Source organism: Megalobrama amblycephala, linkage group LG7, assembly GCF_018812025.1.
Source record: "Megalobrama amblycephala isolate DHTTF-2021 linkage group LG7, ASM1881202v1, whole genome shotgun sequence".
Taxonomy (NCBI): domain Eukaryota; kingdom Metazoa; phylum Chordata; class Actinopteri; order Cypriniformes; family Xenocyprididae; genus Megalobrama; species Megalobrama amblycephala.
In genome coordinates, this window is record NC_063050.1 from 25,684,852 (window position 1) to 25,707,466 (window position 22,615).

General features: G+C 35.7%; 1 long non-coding RNA gene across 2 annotated transcripts in view; it reads left to right on the forward strand.

The window, feature by feature from the left end:
* Positions 1 to 22,615, forward strand: part of LOC125272118 — a 248,291-nt gene that overhangs the window by 12,412 nt on the left and 213,264 nt on the right. The window lies entirely within an intron of this gene.

Genomic DNA, 22,615 nt, shown 5'->3' on the forward strand with positions numbered 1-22,615 from the left:
ATGTTCTAAATGCATTCAGGCATGACACGCTGCACGTGTCATAACCAGCCAGGAAGATTATTGCGCTAAATGAGCGGCATTAACGTCTTTGATAAATTGTTTTTAAATCTGCTTGTAATTTCATTGGCAGTAAATTTCCACAACTCAGAGAGCAGTCATCTATTCCTCAATATCAGCTTACATGACCCCTCCCAACTCGGCTTCTAACTGTGTTAGCTCCAAAACTAAAGTGGTCATTAGGTGTTTTTTTTTCTCTACGGCTCGGCAAGTAATGTTGGTAAAATGCTAATGCTTAATAATGATCCCTTCGTCCATTTCTGGATTACTTTTCAGCTGAATGGCAATGCATCAAAACATAAAGCATTTTGAGGCTCATTAAGGAGGCATTATACGATGAGGTCTGCGGAGCGGTCACACGGGCCTGGTGATGGATGTGAAAGCGATCCGCTGCTGAAACCCGGTTAGTTCGAGTCTCTGCGGTAAAGAGGGCTGCTCTCTGACATGAGGAGGAGGAGGAGGAGGGCCCGCCACCGGACCCGGCCCATCAGAGCATCATTAGTGTCCACTTTGAGCCAGTGACAGGAATTCCATTCCAGACTGAACTCCAGACCTGAGTGTGGGGTGGTGATAGCTTGCAGAATCACACGCATGGGAGTAATAAAGGGCTTTATGCAGTGTTGATGCTGTCTTCCAGCATATATGTAGAAGTATATATAATCAGAATCGATGGGTTGCCTGAACGCCATTGTAAAGTAGCTGATATGTGCACAGTGACTGCACATCTGTCAAATGCCATATTGATATGCTTAACGGTTATCTGTAAAATAAATAAGAAAAATAATAATAAATAAATAAAAGATCAGTTATACCGTGCTTACACCTGACATGTGTGACATGGCATGACATGTCAAAAATAAACCGCTCCCATTATAATTAACGAAGCGGTCTATACTGGAAGCGTACTCTGCTCAGTCTGCAGAGTACATTACAGTTCACAGCTTAGTGTCAGATTTCACACTCTAAAAGGTATAGCAGAACTCTACCGGTTAACATTTCTACTGCTGCAAAGTATATACTGCCATACTGTCTTTAGTACTATACTGGACTGAGTCAGCTGTTTAATTTGTGGGTTTCATTGATAAATTTAAATTTTGGTTTAAACTCAATTTCCAATGTCCTTTAAATTCCTCCGATCTTGAAGAGCCCTTCCTCTATAGATTTATTGTCTACTTAACAAACTTGTGCATTTGTTTCATTGATCAACATTAGAACTGAATCATCCCATGGACTGCTGTAGGCTTAAAAAACTCTTTGCCAGACACAGCATAATCAGTCTGTATGCCTTTGACGATTGATTTTAGATTCTCTTTCCTTAGACTTGTGATTATCTATCTGAGGTTAATGGTGTAACAAACATTAGCTTGCTCTTCTGTTGAGTCAGGGTGGTTTGTTTTGCCACTGAAGAAACCCAAGACTGTGCTTTTTAAGATATCTGTCAGGGCTCTTCTTTAGTCAAGGGAGCACAGTAGCAGAAATATGCATAATTACCTCGACTCCTTTTTCTCTGACCTCACAGAAGTGTCTGCTAAAAGCAGACAGTCTCTTCCTGGAGTGTCATATCCAGCACTTCCCTTCTCTTTTAATTTTCGGTATCAGGGCCACATTGCACCTGTGACAGAATATGCTTTTTTATTATGGCATGACAGGCCTTTATGGTGATAAAAAAATTGGCTCTTTATAGTACCTCAAGTTTTTTTTAATTTTTTATCAGCATTGTTGATCTGACATGTCTGTTGTTCCACATTGGCATATCAGCCTCATTACCATAACCTCTTAATTGTTGAATGCTCCCCCATTAGGTGTGAATCCTTTGGTTCGACTTTAGCTGTGAAACAGATATTAGCTCTAGAAAATGTAAGAGGGATAAGTCCATGTTGGTGTGGTTTGGTGACTGTAGTTCTGTTGTATTTTTGTGTTTGCAAGTATTGACCCAAAGCTGGCCAATATGACTCCTTTGCCCATGTATTTGGATCCAACTTAGGTCCCTTGCCTCCAATTTTAAGACCATGTTTGCTTGTTTATTCCTCCTGGTGTGGGAGCACTTCATTGCTGTCAGCTGTGTCAGTGGAGTGTTAAAGAGAGGACTGGGCTTGGAAGCTGTGGTGAAGAAACCCTGCTCACCCACTTGTTTTACGATGCTTCATAAAAGTGTCATCATTGGTGTCAATGCGATGGTGTCCTCTACCTTCCCTTTCTGCAATTTGTGACAGCTTATATTGCTCAAAACCACACGGCTTCAATGAAAGCCTCAAGGCCGCTACCCCCTCGGCCCCGTAACTGGTTGTCCTAGGTTTGTTCTTGATTGGTGTGCTCAAAATGATTTAAACTCCCAGAATACCCAGCTTGTAAGATAGGGAGTATTAAACCTTCTTTTATTTATGGCTGGCTACAAAAAGACATGAATTCTTCCAGCTCAACATCAAGATAAAAGATGCGTTCCTCACTTCCCTTGTTATCATTTGCTTGGCATCATCCAGTCATCTTTTTATTCAAACCTAGTAAAAGCGTAGAGCTTTTTTGTGTGAGAAAAGCATGTGGATGAAGGCCAAAATATTGATGTACGTGATTTATCATTGTTCGACCAGATAACAAAGGTTTGTTATTTATGGATTGAATAGCTTATGGATGCAGTGATGCTGTGCATATAGAGAATTTGAGCCAAAAATTTATACCGTAAACCACACTATGCATCTTTAGATGATTAACGTAGGGTCTATATTTAACCTTTAAAGATTTTGTATTTCTGTAAACCATGAAAGAAATTGAATAACAATAATTTTGTTTTACTGATGGTGACAAGGCCTCTATTTTGGTTTGAATTCCATTTAGTATTGCATTGTATTTAAGACGGCTGATGTGTCTTTACAATAACATAGAGTTTCTAAATAAAAGTATAGTTTATGCATGTTTAATAATGTAATATTTGCATTTTATTTCAAATAAATTTATTTAAAAAAATATATATTTTTAAATGTTATACAAACATTTCTGAGATTTGTATGATGTGCAAAGACAACATCATGACTCAAACTATTTTTTTGGGGGGGGGGATAATATAAGAAGCACATCTGTGCCTAACAGTGTATTACATGAGATATTAGTCTCTCACTGTCTGTATTATACATAGAGCATACAAATTGGATGTGTGCAATCTGCTATTATCATTGATATTTGAATTTTCTCACATTGTGCATTCACAATTAGGAAAAGCAAATGTAAAAGATAAATTTGCAATCACGTTTGTATTTTAGCTGCAATATGCTTCACATACAGTAGTTGCTCTTGTCCATCTGGATTTCTCAGTGTGCATCTCATTACACATCGGAGTGGGTACAGCATACGTCTCATCAACTGTAAATGTGAGCTCTTTCCGGAAAGATATCACCATCATGCAGCGTTCACATTTTAATTTGATTAAACCTGAATCATGTGCATGCTGCTTTTTCTTCATGCCAAGGTATCAGATCTGTTTAAATGTTCATATGTTCATTTTTTTCTTCCCTACCTGAAACCCGACATCGCTTTATTTTGAGGCCAGCATTTTCCGGCATCACTTGTGTTTTTATATCTGAGGAAAAGGGAGGAAATGTACATTTATTACAGTCTATCAGCACCAAAGTCTGATATGTTTAGGCAAAAAGAGAAAGTTCAGTTCCTTGTACTGCCATATTACAAACCCATACTAGGACAGCAGTCACAAAGGTTTTAATTTATATCATAACCAGGTTTACTTGTTAAATATATCTCTAATCTGAGTATGCAGGTTTCAGTTATGGGACCTAAGCTAGTCTGTTCTGTTTTTAAATGCAACAACTAAGGATAACTGAATTCAGTACACAGCTAAACAGTTAGTAGTTTACATGCTAGTGCACTATAATATAGTTGGATAGAAATCAGATATTAAAATAATTGTGTAAGACTATTGAATTGGTTATTTACAGGGATGTGATTTTTTTTTTTCTGCGGATTTCTGTATTTTCTGACCTAAAAAGTATGACCCACGACAAAAAATTGGTGGTGGGGGGTGTTACTGTATGATGTTTACTGGTTACTGGATGATTATTGAAATCGCAAAATTGCCTTAAACTATTACTAACTAAACTGCAAAATGTTGCGTTTTCCTATAATACTTTCATGCACGATTTGCTTCTGACAGTGCTGCATGAGCTTGAGGTGCCATTTACAGGACATCCTTAGCATGTTAGCCAGGCTTCAAAGCGCCAAACGCAAGTAAAAATCAGTGTTGAAACAGTGTTTCTCGCCAGCATTTCTCGCCAGTTGCTGTGTTCATTTTCAGTTTCGATTGACAGTAAAGGCTACTCTGCAACTGCTGTGTGTTTGAGTCACTTATAATTGGGATTTAGGAAGGCAACAAGCCCCAACTATCTTCCCAAATTCATAATGAGAATCATTTAGAAATCTGTTGTTAACAAAGAGAAGCATTAAGGTCTCCTTGTGGATTTCCACCAAAATAAAAGCTCAATGGTTTAATGTATGAAAGCAACACAAAGCCCACATAACATACACATATCAAACACTTGTTGTTTTATGTTAAAATGCCCCTATTATGTTTTTTTTTTTTTTTTTTGGATATTACCTTTCATGCAGTGTGTAATATAGCTGTTTGTGAATGTAAAAGGTCTGTAAAGTTTCAAAGATCAAAGAAATAATCAATTCTGAATTGCTGAAATTGTGATTCCAGTCTCACTTCCTGTTACAAACCTATGTAACAGTGTAACAAATTTGGGTGACATTTTATTTTACAGTGTCATTGTTACACACGTTACATGTAGTTAGTAACAACTATAAATTATGCATAATTGCATGCAATTAACCCTAAACCAATCCCTCATTCTAACCCTAACCCTACAGTAAGTACATGTAGTTTATTATTATATTTAGGTATATTAGTACTTAAATATATAATTACACTGTAACACAGACACCTTAAAATAAAATTTAACCCAAATTTGCATAATTCCAGCTGGAGATGAAATTTAGGTATGGTAATAGGTGTTTTGTTTCCAATATGTGCTGCAAGTGGTTGACCAATTTCAACAGACTGGGCCATCTCACCAATCAGAGCAGAGTTGGCTCACAGAAAGGAGGGGTAATCCTGTATCAAACTGTTTGTAGACTCTTTGAGAAATTAGGTGATGTGCAATGTGTATTATCATTGAAATAAAAATGTTTATTGACCTTGAATTCATGTAAACCTATTAGGAGACCTCCAAAATAACAGTAGGAACATTTAAAATAGCATAATAGGGGCACTTAAAAAATATGTCAGAATAAAAAAAAAATGATGGATAATTTGTCTCACAGCACATGATTGAATGTTAGTTGGGGTAATGCTTTATTACTGTTCTGCAGTCAAAATTGAAGTCATTACTGAAGTTGCAGCCAACTTTTTATTTTTATAATACAATGACAAATCTGGCTCAGTATTGTAATTTTAAGTAGTAATTTTAAATGTTTACAATTAATTAATCAAATGCAACATAATATGTTTTGAATTAATGGCATTTAAAAGCCATAGTTTGCATTTGAAAAGATGGTTTTGTTACTGTGTTGTTTGCACAGGAGACTGTCTGAATGATTGTTACAAAGATGTAGTTGAACAACTAAAATGAATAAAAACCATTGAGCAACTATGTGATAGTTGATATAAATACTTCTAGTGCTTTTTCTGTGTTTATAATCCATAAATACAATCTATACATTTTTGTCATATGGCTTATAAGGAACAGTGCCTTTCAAAAAGCTTATAGCTTAATCACTTTAGTATGTTTATGTTTTTTAACCATCATTAACAAACATGGTCGATTTGTTTAACATCGTATTAATTAATAATGCATATTTTATGTTCCTGTTGACCTTAAAATAAATTGATGAGGTCTTTTCAAATAATAATAATAAAAAAAAAAACAATACAAAATCTAATCTAATTCAGTCAGGTTTTGACTAAACATTTTAATGATTGTAAAGATGAATCTTTGATTTAATACTCATTTTATTGGAATGCTGTTCAATTATGTATAAGAAAACGTGTAAAACTTAGATTTAGGCAAGCTTATGGTCACTTTCCCCAAATGTGCCAGATGAAAGAGTTTTGTTGTGTAAATTATTTAAAAGAGGGTAGCCAAAAGTTTTCACGGTATTTATGTGTGACAGTTTCCAGAAAAGCGTGTTTAAAAGACTGCACGGCAGACATTTTTTACTATGCGAGAAATACGCAGTGACAACACAATGGCGATGCATATGGGGCTTATTCAAACTACTGTTTAATTGGTTGCCCTTGTCATGGAAACAACATACTACTAGTCTGTGTGCTACACTAATACAGAGATTTACAGATGGTACAATACTCTGTTTTGTGACAGTGTGTCTTGCCTAGGCGATTTAGAAGTGTAACTGAAGTGACAGAAACGGTAAACAGGTTCAGCAGCAAAGTACTCTCAGCCGTACTGTATCACGTCAGTATCTATTGAAGTGAACAAATCTAATCTCATTTACAGTCTTTATTTGCCTTGACAAATGTGTGATGCTTATCGGTAGTATTCAAGACGTTAAGCTGTTTGCAAAAGCAATGCCTTATTCCCGTAGGATGTTGTCAACCGTATAGATGTCAGGTCAGTTCAGTGAACATAAAAGGCAGTAAGTGCTCGTTGCAGTCCGTGTCAGTAGAAAAGCACACAAGACGCTGCTGCTCATGCAATGTAATACAGCAGCCTTTGAGAAAATGGATTGATTTGTCTTGAGGCCTAGAGCAGAGTCTGGGCTTTTTCTGGAACCTGTGCATTTATCTCATCAGTAGCAAATTGATCAGAGGTCATGGCATTCATGTGGGTCACTGACAGACAGCTTGATCAATTCTGGTGGGTGTCTGAATGGAAGATGTCTGAGGAAACGTGTTGATGTTCCAAGTCTGTGGATATATTTGAGTCATTAATAGTGGAGAGGGAGATGTTTTACATAGACCTCTATAGTTTGCTCTCCCTTTAGACCGTGTGTTTCTCTATGCATTTAAATGCTGCAGTGTAATTCCATATCTGCCCATATCTGCAGTGTAATATTTCATAGGAATCATTTTATTCAAATTTCTGTGGAGACATTAATTCTAATTTTGTCTTACTAAGTATACTTTTATTTTACTCTTTCCATACCATTGATGAGATACACAAATTCAATTGTTGATTTAAAAAAAAAGGCATGAATGAAGCTATATAGGTTCTCTAGAGCTAGAATGTATGTTCTCTTATTTCTTTTGATGTATTCACTGTTTAGATATTTGGGGTGGAACGGTTCAGATTACTCACAGTTCGGTTTGTATCAACGTTTCAGGGTCACAGTTTCAGTACGGTTCAGTGTGTGCTATGTTCCGTAAAAAATAGGACAATTGTCAAATAAATATAAATAAAATAAAAACAAATAATTTAACTACAAGAAACAGCACAAATAAATACATGAGAGCTAAGATACGAATAAAATAAACAATGCTTTACAGGTTTTTCAGGTATCTAACAATAGTTTCAGGGACAGAAATTGAATAAATTAATCAAATATAAAATAACACTGCTTATACGCTTCTTTGAATAAATTAAATAAAGATTAAACATTATTGAAGTTACAAAAGCTATTCAGTAAAGAGTAGTGAGTGATTTCTTCGTCTTATGTCGTTTGATTAACATTAAAAACAGAGAGCAGGAATATTAGACTGCTGTCCCTTTAAGACATAATTCAAAGATCCAGTACACTGATACCAGCATGTCCTCCAACCAATATGTCCATATAGGTCATTTGTCACTTCCCTGAAATATGACGCATAGGAGCGTTTACTAAAGTTGCGGCCTTATCGACAACAGGACACCTTCATTTTAAAGGTGCCGTAGAATTGAAAATTGAATTTACCTTGGCATAGTTGAATAACAAGAGTTCAGTACATGGAAATGACATACAGTGAGTCTCAAACACCATTGTTTCCTCCTTCTTATGTAAATCTCATTTGTTTAAAAGACCTCCGAAGAACAGGCGAATCTCAACATAACACCGACTGTTACGTAACAGTCGAGATCATTAATATGCACGCCCCCAATATTTGCATATACCAGCCCATGTTCAAGGCATTAGACAAGGGCAGCCAGTATTAACGTCTGGATGTGCACAGCTGAATCATCAGACTAGGTAAACAAGCAAGGACAACAGCGAAAAATGTTTCGTTAGCATGTTGCTAATGTACTGTTAAATGTGGTTAAAGTTACCATCATTTATTACTGTATTCGCGGAGACAAGAGCCGTCGCAATTTTCATTTTTAAACACTTGCAGTCTGTATAATTCATAAACACAACTTCATTCTTTATAAATCTGTCCAACAGTGTAGCATTAGCCGTTAGCCACAGAGCATATAGCCTCAAACTCATTCAGAATCAAATGTAAACATCCAAATAAATACAATACTCTCATAATCCGACGCATGCATGCAGTATGCATGACGAACACTTTGTAAAGATCCATTTTGAGGGTTATATTAGCTGTGTGAACTTTGTTTATGCACTGTATTATAGTCGAGAGCTCGGGGGGTCAGGGGAGCGCAAGGATTTAAAGGGGCAGCAGCCTGAATCGGCACATTTATAATGATGCCCAAAAATAGGCAGTTAAAAAAAATGAATTTAAAAAAAATCTATGGGGTATTTTGAGCTGAAACTTCACAGATACATTCAGGGGACACCTTAGACTTATATTACATTTTGTGAAAAAACGTTCTAGGGCACCTTTAATGCATTGTACCCTTTTATCTGCATCATGTTTCGGGTTTCGAGTAGCTCAATTGCCAGAGCATTGCAATATATAACAATATGTGATCGTGGGTTCGATCCCAGGGAATGCATGTTCTCATAAAGTGTATATGCACTATAAATCACTAAGGGGAGGTTTAGGGTTGGGGTAGGTGTAGTTGTTTATAAAAAAAATGAGTTTTGCTAAATGGAAATAGGACAAATGGCAGGTAAGGGACCGTGTAAAAAGTCCACACATTGCATATAAATGAACACGCATTTTGATTGGTAACGACGGGCATAACACGACACTGTCATTATTTTACGCTAGAGGGCATAAACATAAATATAGGTCGTAAAAAGGTGCTTGAAAAAATGACCTATAGGGCCGTTTTTTGGAGGAGGATAGTCTCACTGATACTGATACACATGCGTTGTCTGTCTCATTTTTATCTTATGAATTAACCTACTATGTTTGTTAGGATACTCGCTAAGATGGGCATGTTGACATAATTTTTGTGTAAATTTGTCCATTCAAGTGTAAGACTTGAAAGAGAATTTGCACAAGAGTATTTGCGCGCTGTGACACAGCTCTCCGTTTACGTGCTTCAGATGAGTACACAGACACACTCACACAAAACTCACAAGTTTTGTCCATGTTCTTTTGATCATCGCTGTTGTAATGTATTGGGAAACCAGAATGTGTATCCATTGATTAAAAAATCTTAAATTTAGTTAGATCAAATTTAAGGTCATAAAATGTCTCAAATATTTTAAATGGTAATAGAAAAGTTTTAATTATTATTTCAAGAGGTCAAAGTGCTATATTTCTGTTGTTCCATAAGCAGCACCTGCTGTCAGTGAGTGGATTTGCATTTCCATTCAATTTTTCTGCCATTTTTGTTCAGATAAATGCAAAGATCAACCCATATTTTTACACAGCTCACACACAGTGTTATAAATGTTTACTGGTTAATTTATAAGCTAATGTGCATTCAGAAATTATAGAATAATAAGGTATGTAGCAGGGATGGACGATGTGACCTAAAATCGAAATCTTGATTAATTGAACATTTTACCTCGATTACGATTAACTTACGATGAACTTTTTTTTTTTTTTTTTTTTTCCTCATAGTTTGCTGAAAAGATTTGTACTATAAATATGCTTGACTATTAAAGGTGAGATAATTTTTCCTAATGAAAGAGTGCTCTGACATAACAGCTCAATTTCAGCAGTTATTTTATCTTTGGTTCATAACATTTCTTACAGATTTCATGAAGATAAATTAGTACAGAACCAGTACATTTATTTGAATAAGTTAATGAGAGCTATTGCATTTGTGAATTAGTCATACCGTTTCTCTATTAATTGTTAAGATGTGGGTTGTAAGTAGTTACTTCAAAAGTAGAAATATATGCTATAACTTTTGAGTTTCTCAGCTATTTTAGGGATAAATCACAGGACAGCGTTGACAACGAGTTTCTGCGTTCCTCTTTGTGTGCGCATTCTTCATGTGATGTGCAGCTGCTGTCTGTGAGTGTTCGTGCCACAATGCATCAGCGCATCAGTTAAGTAGCTCAATATAATACACATCCAATGGTCTAAAATCACGTGAATGTCCAAACCGGCAAGCCATAAAACACATACAATTGATAAAGTTTGGTGAAGACGCAAGTGAAAGTGATCTCACTTCAGGGCTCGCTGCTTGCGCGCTGTCTGTGTGTGTTGGCTCGGCATTTGAGTTCACACTTCGCCTCTGTATTGCTTTCATGCCGCTGACTGGACGGGGTGGAGTCATGTGACTACACATGTGGTTGTATGTTTTAAGGGGAAAGTATTAACAAGATTTAAAAAACCGAAATAACCGACATGGGAAAATTATGTCAGTTAAAGGTTCTGAATTTCTATATTTCTATAATTTCTATTTTATTTATATATGTGTAATATATATGTATGTATATGTAGCCATAAAGAAATGTTAATTTATCACAGGCAAGGACAGGAAGTGCCCACAATGTTTTAATGTCATAAAATCTCCACGTTCACCTTTTTTTTTACAGTACATCCAGAAATGATTTTGAATCGAATATATATATATATATATATATATATATATATATACAGTAGTCAACATTTGAAGTGGATCAAAAACTTTCATCGAAGTTGTCCTAAAATCTACTTCTTAGGATAACTTAGTTCTTAGGACAACTTTGATTAACTTTTTTGATCCACTTCAAATGTTGACTACTGTGTGTATATATATATATATATATATATATATATATATATATATATATATATATATATAATATAAATGCGATTCAAAACCATTTCTAGATGTACTGTAAAAAAAGGTGAACGTGGAAATTTTATGACATTAAAACATTGTGGGCACTTCCTGTCCTTGCCTGTGATAAATTAACATTTCTTTATGGCTTTTGTGCTCTTGTTATCGGCTAATGTGTTACATTACATGCAATAAATGTGCTTTGAGAGAAGGTGAGAGAAAAACAAAATATTACAAGAAACAAAATCATCCTAACCCTAGTGCTTTTAAATAGCCATATTATAGCACCATGTGTGATTTAATTGTAGATACTGTAGAGTAGCAAAGCTGCAAATACTGCTAAATCGGACAGTTGACAGTGCATTGTTATTGTAACAAAAAGACAACAATTTGACAAGGTAGCTTCTCTTTAATGAGGCTCTTTGGTGGTATAGCATGAAATAAAATTGAGACATGATTTTTGTAATTCATATTCAGCAGCTCATTGCTTTGGCTACCAAAATCTTGGCCATGAATGCTTCCAATTAAAGCTCGGCGAAGCACACACAGACTGTGCATTTCCCATGGTTGTTAAAGTCAAGCGTAAAAACGGGGAGAAAAAAAACTCTTATAAAAGCACCGTGTATTGTAAGTTGTTGAATTTAATGTAATTGAAACTCTTCCCTCCGCTGCAACTGTCAAATGTCATTTTCATGTAGCGTTTTCAAACCCCGTGTTGTGTTTGATTACGACAGCTGTCTTCAAGTTGTATCAATTTTCCCATTATTATGCATAATCTGTAGATAAAGGTCTGTGCTTTTGTTTAAAAGGACTGCATTTTATTTGTTTATTGGTTATTCTGAATGGTGGCCTTCTTGCTGTACCAGTTAGAGCTCTGGAGTAAAACTTGTAATTTACTCACAGTAACTAAAATTTAAAACTTGAATGAGAAATGGCTCAGTAAATAAATGGTAGATGTAATACACTAGGTGTTGCTCGGGGCACTCTCTTCATTTTCACAATCATGCGTACTCTGTGTATTGACCTACAAATTGTGGGCATCAGGGAGACGCTATTAATGCGGGGTTGAAATCATCTTTGAATGCATTTTGAAATTCGCGATCATGCATACTCTGTGTATAGGGAGCTGCGGTACTGACTGCACATTTTACAAGGTCGCTCTGGATCTGTTGCGCTCCAAATCCTCGACCATAGTCTTGTCAGTCATCTCGCTTATTTTATATACTGAGCTAATGACATTTTCTTAAACCTACCCATCAAAAACACACACACACACACACATACATAAATGATTCTCTATACATCTGAAGTTTTTTCAGCAAGAGTCCATCCATGACTGCTGAACACTCTGTACTGTTTTTTTTTTTTTTAGTATATCTTGTGGTACTTATCTGTTATGTCTAATGAATGTTTTTCAAAAAACAGAATTATTATTAATTAAATTAAATTCTAATTATCAGTTTTTGTTGATCGATACAGCTTAGTTTTGATAAAGAATGACTGTTGTGTAATCGATATGAGGATTAATTTGAGGATTGACCAGGATCTGTGGAATGCTTTGGAAAATCTATTTCCAGTAAATTTAAAAAAATAAAAAAAAATAAGCAAAGAATATTTTGTTTTCTGTTTGTCATTCTCTGTTTTATTGCTAATCATGCACCATCATCATCATGGAATAATTTAGCAAATGTGTACATGTGCTTCATAATGTCTATATATTCTCCTTAGGTCTAGCTTATTTATGTTCATTCCACTTCTAGTAAATCAATTTTATTAATTATCATGAACATAATAAATGACTTTTTTGTTTGTTTGTTTGTTTGTTTTAAACATTACAGCACCTGTATGCCAGTCAGCCCTCTCAATAGGGAGTCTTTGTTGGGTAGACCTGAAGGCAGAGGCAGTGCTATATTTTCTGTAGCTGCTCACCCCTAACCTCCCCTCCTCCGTTTTTGGGCTGAAAGGGATCTTGCGATGCACGTGGACAGAGGACAGATCAGGTTATAGATAAAACATCAATTCCAGTTCTCTGAAGAATAGAACACAACACAACTCCAGTTGGTGATATTGCCTGAGCTTGCATAAGACAGAAGACTTTGCTAGAACTTTCTCAATCCTGAAAAGTCAGAGGCCTCTTGACAGAAATAAATAAATAAATAAATAATACATAAAATAAAATAAATCTGTCAGGGCTATTGTCAGGTAATGTGAAATTTGGGGATATGTAACTGATGTTTTATTGTGACATTTTTGGAGGGCTTGATTGTGTGGCTCTCAGCACAGGCTAATTAATCTTGTTGATATTTTGATTTTATATGCAAGTGAAGCTTTTGGGTTTTCTGTAATCCTCTTGATTCAGAAAACAATCACACTTGTCAAGCGCTCCCATGAGTCAGGCTTCTTAATGCTCTCACTGTCTCTTGTAAATGTAATTAAATGATTACATTTGTCTCTGTTGTGAATAAACTGACAAATTAGAGGTCGAGAGACAATGACAAGAATAGATGTGCAACCAAAACATGCTCTCTTATTGAGTGAGAGCACTGGGCGTGCGGTAATTACACACTTGTCCATTTACGTGAGTTGACAAATCTGATTGTGTGTTTGTAGTCTTAAACTGAATGCATTTAAGATGCTGCTGTGAGCAAGGACATGAGTACTGTACAGTGTGGTGTGTCTTTTGATGGCGTTAATTACATTCCTGTGTCATTCAGTCGGGCTAGAGATAGGGCTTTCTGTATCTCTTTGGCAATCTGTGATTATCATGTTTGATGCCATCTCTCTTTGCTCTCAGTGCTGTTTATCTTCTTAACGGAGAATTTGATTCCTGTCTCTTTTCTGTTCCTATATTCAGTTGTGCGGCTCAGTCATTTTGTGTGACACTTACTCTTATTTTTTGCTTTATTTTAGCAGTCGAAATTGCAACATGTAGTTTCTTAGCTTTGCAGTCTTTGCATTATTGCGGATGCACTATGCACTTTTTTTTTTTTTTTGAATAAAAGTATTATTGTTGGTCCTTGCTGATACAATATTGTGTTTTTCAGGGTTACCATATGACCTTGAAATGTGTTCAAATATCTTAAACTTTTAAACATTTAAGGGCATAAAAAGTCTTAAATATCATAAAAAAATGTTTGTGTTATCATTACAAAAGTTGTAATTTTGGGGATGAACACACCAGGGATGATAAGGTAGGTTCACACTGTCCCAAGGGAGTTATGAGCAAAGTATGGTCTGGAGCGGCAGCAATTTCCCCTACCCACACAAAGTAATCTGTAATCAGTCCGTTCTAGTTTGGGATTTTCATTTACCGCTCCTCACTTACTCACCACTAACTTGCTCCATAGCAGAATATGTGCCCAACTATGCTCCCCTATAAAGGTTTTGGGTAACACTTCACTTAAAGCCTTTATGTTTAATGCATTATAAAAGTATTTATAATGTATGTTATAATACATTATATCTTTTCATAAATAATTTTAACCAAAGTTAAAATGTATTATGATATTTACAGATTCGCTTTTGCATCTGAAATTGGTTGTTTGTCATGTTTTAATGCATTATACTTTCTAAAGTACACACACACACAGGTTTGTTTTTCTATCAAAGTGAGGACATTCCATAGGCATAATGGTTTTTATACTGTACAAACTGTATACTACCCCTACCCCTAAACCTACCCATCACAGAAAATATTCTGCATTTTTACATTTTTAATAAAACATTGTTTATTATGTTTTTAAAGCTATATTAAATATGAGGACTCATGAAATATCCTCATATTTCATGTTTACGTTATAATACCAGTGTAATACCCATGTCATTATACAAATTTGTGTCCTCATAAATCACAAAAACACGCGCACACACACACACACACACACACACACACACACACACACACACACACACACACACACACACAGCGAGATACTTTTCATTTCTTACACCCGCTTGTCACAGAGAAGAGCTGAATTTACATGTACATTTACATTTAGATATTTTTATTCTCTATTATGTTTATCAAACAATATTAACATACAAAGAAATAGAGGGTTTGGATTCTGACTCTGCTATTCACTATTTTTGATCATATTGTTTGTATGCTGTCACTTAATGTTTTGCTAACACAAAATGAATTGTGATAGTGTGGGAAGAATCAAACAGATCGCTAACGTTTTGCACCATATGCCACACAATATTTCTGTATGTATGAAAAGTATGTATAAATCTATAGCTTTTAGTGAGTGATGTTATAGTTTTATTATTTCCAGAGATTATCCCAAATTTTATTTTTAACTTGAAATAATAATATTAATAATAACGATAATAAAAAACAAATATGTTTTTAGTTCAATGTTGTCTGAATATGCTATATTTATTCAGCCTTCTAGGGCTGCCCCCCCCCCACACACACACATATATATATACACACAATGCATAATATATAATATGCATAATATACAACATGTTCTCCAACAAATATGACCATATAGGTCATTTTTCACTTCCCTGAAATACGACCCATAGGAGTGTTTACTACAGTGGCACCCCTATCGACAACAGAACACTTTCATTTTAATTCATGAAATACGACCTATAGGAGTGTTTGCTAAAGTTTCGGCAGAGCATTGCAATAACAATATGCAGTCATGTGATCATGCGATCATGGGTTCGATCCCAGGGAACGCATGTGCTCATAAAGTGTAAATGCACTATAAATCACTAAGGTTAGGTTTAGGTGTGGGGTGGGTGTATTTGTTAATAAAAAAAAATAGTTTTGGTAAATGGAAATAGGAGAAATGGTGTAAAAAGTCCACACATTGCATTTAAATTAACAGGCATTTCGATTGGTAATGACAGTCATACGTCATTTCATGGCGACAGACGTAACATGCTAGAGGGCGCATGACTTTAAAACATAAATATAGGTCGTAATAAGGTGCTTGAAAAATGACCTATAGGGTTGTTTTTTTATTTTTGGAGGACAGTCTCATAATATAGCCTAGAGCCTATTCCGCTCTCAAGCACATGCATAAAGCTTGCCGCAAAGCACTGGCAAATGTGATGATTATGATTCTGTCATAAAAAATAGCAAGGATACCTTTTAATTATTTATTAATAAACTAGTGTTTTCTGAGTCAGTGTCGGCTGCAAAGATGAAGTTGACGATGCTACATCGCTATCTCCTGAGTATAGTGGACACGCCTTTAGAGAAAAATACACATTTCATACAGATTACATAGTCAGAGAGTATTTGTTTTCGATTTGAATTAAAAGTAGACATTTCAAGCTTTCTGTTGATATATTTCTGTGAGGCAAGTAGCCAATATGTTGAGTTTCGGTTCATTTTTGTGATGTGCATCCTGTTTGTTCTCTTTATTTTACAAAAGCACAACATTTCATTGTTATTGTGATTTTACACAAATAATAAAAAAAAAAAAATCTAAGGAAAAAAATTATATGTCATGCTGTAATCGCACTAATACATAAGCTTACACACTCTGCACAAACACTTGGATATGCGGCTAATAATAGCTCATATTTATCTAGGTTAATGTTTGAGCGAGCGGCCAAGTTACATGTTTCAAGTGATAAGCCATATTTGAGGTCGATGGATGATAGACCTGACATACTGTAATTACCACAAGGATCAGCTGTTAATGATCTGTCCCTCACGGACTGCGTCACTTCGCCACTTCCTGTGGAGTTTTTCTTTCTTTGACTAACCGACTAATACAATTTTGGTCGACAAGCCTCTTCTCATCGACTAATGTTTAGTCGGCTATTAGGGGGCAGTCCTACAAACTTCCTAGCGATACAAAAAGGTAGAACATTCTATGAAAATCCACCTTCATACCCTTGCTGGTTTGTGCCAGTATTTACTCAAAGATCAATGGTATCAAAGTGTTTTAACAATAATTGTAACAAAATACTCAAATTATTGATTTGACAAGTAGATGGTACTTTGCGCTATAGAGTTTGAGTTATCTCTCAAGCTTTCCAATAACAACAATAACAGAAGTGTTGCTAATACAAACATTTAGTTGTCAAAGGTCCATTCAGTGCCTTATCTTGTGTACAACATTAGCTGCTGCTGAGGTGTAAACAAGAGTTCAGACAAAGCCTTTACATTTATCATTCACACACACAGCCTGACAGGGTTAGCATGTCACCCATTTGCCTACCCCATTCATCCCCACTTAAATGTGTAACTCAAATTGAACTGTGCAGAATGGCAGCTTGACTGTGGAGGATGTATCATCACTAGTGGATTTGTTGTAGGTTTGTGGATTGTTCATCTACAGCTGCATATGAATAAATGAGATAAGCAAACCAAACAGACAGGTGGTAGACATGGAGACCAAATCTGCTGAAAAAGGAGAGAAAACTAAGGTAGAGTTACAGAAATGCATGAAGGCTACAAACTCAGACAAACAAAAGCAAAGAAATTGAATTGGCCTTAAGGCCAAACTTATCAGGCTTCTACATTTCAGATTCTTGTGTTGAGCGGTTGTCGTTTGTAATGAATTCTCTACAAACGAGAGATTATTTTCATCACCTGAACGATGTGCATTGCCTTGAGAGGAGCAATCAGCATCTTAGTGTTAGGTGTGTCATTTTACGAGTTGTGTGTTTGCTGTAATGCAATAAGAGTGAAGCTGGCCTGTCCAGTCAGGAATAAAGGCATTTCTAAATTAATTTGATCTCTTTTTGTTTATTATAACCACAGTGCTCTGATTTTGTGTACATTTACAATTAGCTTTCTTCTTCCACGTTTTGGAAGTCTCACTTCATTGCACCTATTAGCATGAAAGCTTGTATGGAAATAATTTACAGGAATTCATTATTCTTGCAAAATTATAGCTGAAACAACAATAACAAAAAAAAGCAGTGAACTATTTTTAAAGACTGCAAAATATGAAATAGCCAAGGGTAACTACAGAAAATGTATTATTCCTGTTCTGGTAGTTTGTTATTAAGTAAAAAAGAAGGAAAGGATCCCCCCTAGAACTAGACAAGATAGTGTAAGTGTATTTGAAGTAGTGAGATATACTGTATTGATATTCTGTAGAGAAGCTGTTTTACTTCTCTATGAAGAAGTGTCCATTCACAGTGCACTGTGCTACTCCCCTTCCCAGCTCACCCAACGAAACACCAGCTTCCCATTGAATCCTAATGTTCCTTCATACAAGACTTTGCTTAGAATGCTGACCTTCTGCTATTACGTTCCTGCCTCTCAAAGCCCAAAACAATTTATAAACAATACACCCAGAGGCCTAGACACACACATGCTTGCCAACTTAATCAGAACCAGCCCCCAAAACAGAAACCCTCACAGTGAGAGACCACTGTGCTAGATGCAGATCTGCACATTTTATTTTTCTTCAGATCAATTATCTGTTTTATTTTTTTATATACAAAGCTGATTTTGAGCATTTGCTTTCAGAAATAGGTAGTGTAAAAAATGTGATAAACGTAAAAGCAGGACTTTTAACATAAATATGTGCTTGCTTTTATCATACATATTTGTCATTTTATTTGAGACTGTGTGTGCAGATGACACTGATTGTTTTCTAGCTCTGTGTATTTTCAATGTTTGAAGAAAACTCTTTAATAACTCCCACACCCAGTAATGGAGCACAGTATGGCTAAATGACTTGGGCAACATTATGAAGATGATCTTTTCAATGATCATAAGTAGCTGGATCAGAGATGTGGAAATGCTCATTCTGACTTCTGACCTCCTGTGACCTCACAAATGAATATCTCAAGAATGATTTATTCATTCATGTAGTTTAAAGCATATAAGAAAGAAAGAAACCTATTTTCTAAATGCATGTTATTGATATTGTGAATAATTCATTTGTGTGTACGAGTAATTTACGCAATCAAAATCTCTTGAACTCTATCTTTTAGTGATTCAACAGACTTCTCTGTGGTGATGTATGCCAGACTTCTCCAATCTTTTTTGTCAGGTGAAACCCCGCCTTTTCTAACAATCCACTGCAAGCTCACGGTTAGCCAATCTGCCTCCATCAAATCAAAAACTGACTAAATGAACCAAGTCACCACAGGGCTTAATGCTTATTTTTTATTATTTATTTTTTTTACAAGGAGCATTTAGAAAAATTTAGGAGCGTATTAAAAGGGATGAGGGCACAATGCACAATTATTTAATAATGCAATTTATTAAATAATGTAGTTTACCCTAATAAAGACATACAAGACGATATTTACAAGCAAAATAATTTAATTTATTAGACAACAAAAAGTACAGAAGGTTTTCAAATAGTTCTGCTTCACCCCACCATGCTTCTCATCCGTGTTATGAATCTTCGCCTTTTGAAGTTTATTAAGCATCACTGTTTTTCCATTGAGGACCTCTGATAATTAAGACGTTTGTTATACCATTTAAGACACTCGTGCTCCTAAATACATTTTACAGCTTGCACATATTTATTTTTAGTCGAAAATATGAGTGAACTGCTCGCACTGTCGATCTCTGCTCCACCCTATTTTATTTATTTTTTAATAATCCATCCCATTCAGGTGTAGAACACAACACGGATCAAACGATTTGTTGCTGCTTCCATTTCATCGCGAATTTAAGTGGTAGACTGGATTTCTGTAGACGTTTTATTTTTTATTTATTTATTTTTTTTTGGCTGTTCTTACCATTTGCTTTTTTCTTTACATTCCTTCCTCCTAAGTTGCCTTTGTCACATTCAGCAGCACAAACCCATTGTTTTGTAGTCTTTATTGGTGAGCCTTTATATGCACAATCCACATAGTCGCTTTTTGTCCTTGTCTAGCCTTGTCAAGTTTCTATACAATCAGTGATGATATTTGAATGAATACATTTGAAGAGTGACTCCTTGCAGATCAAATCTCACACTAGCATATTACATGATTTCTCCTGTCTTACAAAGTCTGTTTTTACTGAAAGGAAGCCCAGAGTACTCACTGTTTGTGCAATACAACCTTAAATGAAAGTGAAGCCTAATTTATTATAGAATGAAAGCCCTTTGTTGTTTTTATAAAGGGTAATGTAATTACCTCGTACTTCAATTTAAGATTAAAGATTGAGGGATAGACCAAACACTAACATTATAATGGACCCTTCACAATAGAACCACCCACTCCACCTGAGCTCTCTTCTTTTCAACGTGTAACTGTTTTTTTTCCCCCACATTTGAACAAATGACCCGACTTCATTTGAACTTCATTGAACATTTCAGCAGGACTGAAGGAATAGTCATCAGTTATTTATTATATTCGGGAACAACACATGAATTAGAAAAGGTAGAATTAGTAGTAGTCTATTTGTAGCGTACAACCCTTGTTAGAGGCAGTGTCAAGTGCCATTTCATGTCATTTTAGCTGCCTATATTATCTCATTATATATTAAGAAGCATTTTTATCCGTAATATTCAAAAGAGTGCACATAAGGTCCTCCAGCAATCTTGGCAATATTATAAAAACAATAAAAGACAGTTCATAATATTCTTGGGTGCACTTTGCATTGCTTTGGGGTCGTTTCTGTTTATGCACACATGCATGTAAATGACTGATTTTACCACAGGTAGGAAGTGCTCTAACACTCTCTCCCTGTGCACATTGGCGTGAGACAGGCGCCTACATGTACACATGGGCCACTCTGCTGAGAGCTGTTTGGGGCGAGAGAGCATGATTGTTCATCCTCTTCTTGTTTATCCCGTAATCCTCTCTGGGGTTTCTGTTGCATTGATAAATTTTCTTGTTTCCACCAGCTTTGTGTCTCAGTGCTCAATAGTGGTGCAGACAGCCGAGGACCCCACCTGCGTCAAGCCATCACAGACTTGGATCAATGCTCACACATGTACACACACTCCCCTAGCAGCTCCACCCCCCACCCCCCGCCTCCAGAAGCCTCATGCATGTCAACTACCTTTTCTATCCAAGATTTCACTCATCCTCCAGTGCTGTCAGTGCAGTTCAGAGATTTCAGTAAACTATTTACTGAATATGATTCTCTAAATGTGTAAAACATGCCATTCGGGAACTTTTTTTTCCACCTCTCCATCTGTCACCCAAACAAAGAAAATGGAGACTGTCATTGGTCCTGACCCCAGGCCGAGGAGAAATGCTGATTAGGTTGATTTGTGCAGTGTTGTTCTGCTCCAGATGGGCTGTGTGTTATGCAGAGTAAACACAAGCAGGCTGTGCTGATGAGAGTCAGAGAGTCCTCATACGTGGCTGCTGAGGCCGTGCAAAAGAGCTTGGGCTTAGACACGCACGCTGACAGAGTGACTGCATGTCACACATGCTCAGCTGTCCCTGAAAGACACAGATCAACGCTTATCTGCTGTAATTAGGAAAAGCCAAAACTTCTGTCTATGCGCACTAGAGAGTGTTAAGTGGAAATTTATTTGTATTTATTTTGTTTCACATAATTTATATCTTTACCATAGATATATAATAAGGCTAAAGCAGTGAGATGTTTGATGTTCTTTTTAAAATTTATTTATTTATTTATTTATGTTTTAGATAGTTAAACATGATGATCTGTAATCTTGGGTATCAGGTCTATTTCATCATATTGTGCTTTTTAAATAATGACTTTAATTCACTGTCATAGTAACAATGAGTGTTTGATCATTAAATAGACTTCTTTTTTTGGTTTTGTTTGTTTGTTTTTATTTGAGAAAACAAACAAACAAACAAACAAACAAACAAACAAAAACTTGTGAATCTCTACAAAATACCCAATCAACAATGGCTATGCATTTAACCGTAAAACAATGGTGTTCATAGGTAAATTAGGATTTAATTGCAATGTTTGCATATACTGTATTACTCGACTTTTTGTGTGGGTGTGGAAATCTTTGCAAATAAACAGGTTATACTATTATTATTATTATTATTATTATTATTATCTGCCTCAGTAATAAAAATAAAATATAACATTGCGTCATTAGGAAAATAAAATATCAGCTTCTTATAAAATGTGTGGTTACACTTTAATTTAAGATCTCCTTGTTACAATGTAATCACACAAGTCCTGAATTATATGAATTACCAATTATACGCAGAGTGCTCTCAGAGATGAGTGAAGGCAGGATCCATGTGCAGGAAAACTTTATTTAAATAATAACAAAAACAACCAAAATAAGCAGAAGAAGAAAAAAAAAAAAAAAAAAGGAAGGAAGCAGAACTGAGAATGAAATATCAAACAAAGGACACCAGACAAGGAACATGAGAAACACTGGGGGCAATTGGCAAATAAGACATACCTGGGAATACTCAAAGAACTAATTAAAAAAAACTACAAAGAAACTACAGCCCATTTCAATAAGGAGGTTCAACCAACTCAGTTGAATTGAGTTAGTTCAGTCGACTCTGAGTAGGTTGACTCTGAATTCAGCGCATGCACCATGACTATGAAAAGCCATTATCAATGGAGCTCCGATATTATGATTCACCATGGCAACAGCATGTGACAAAATGAC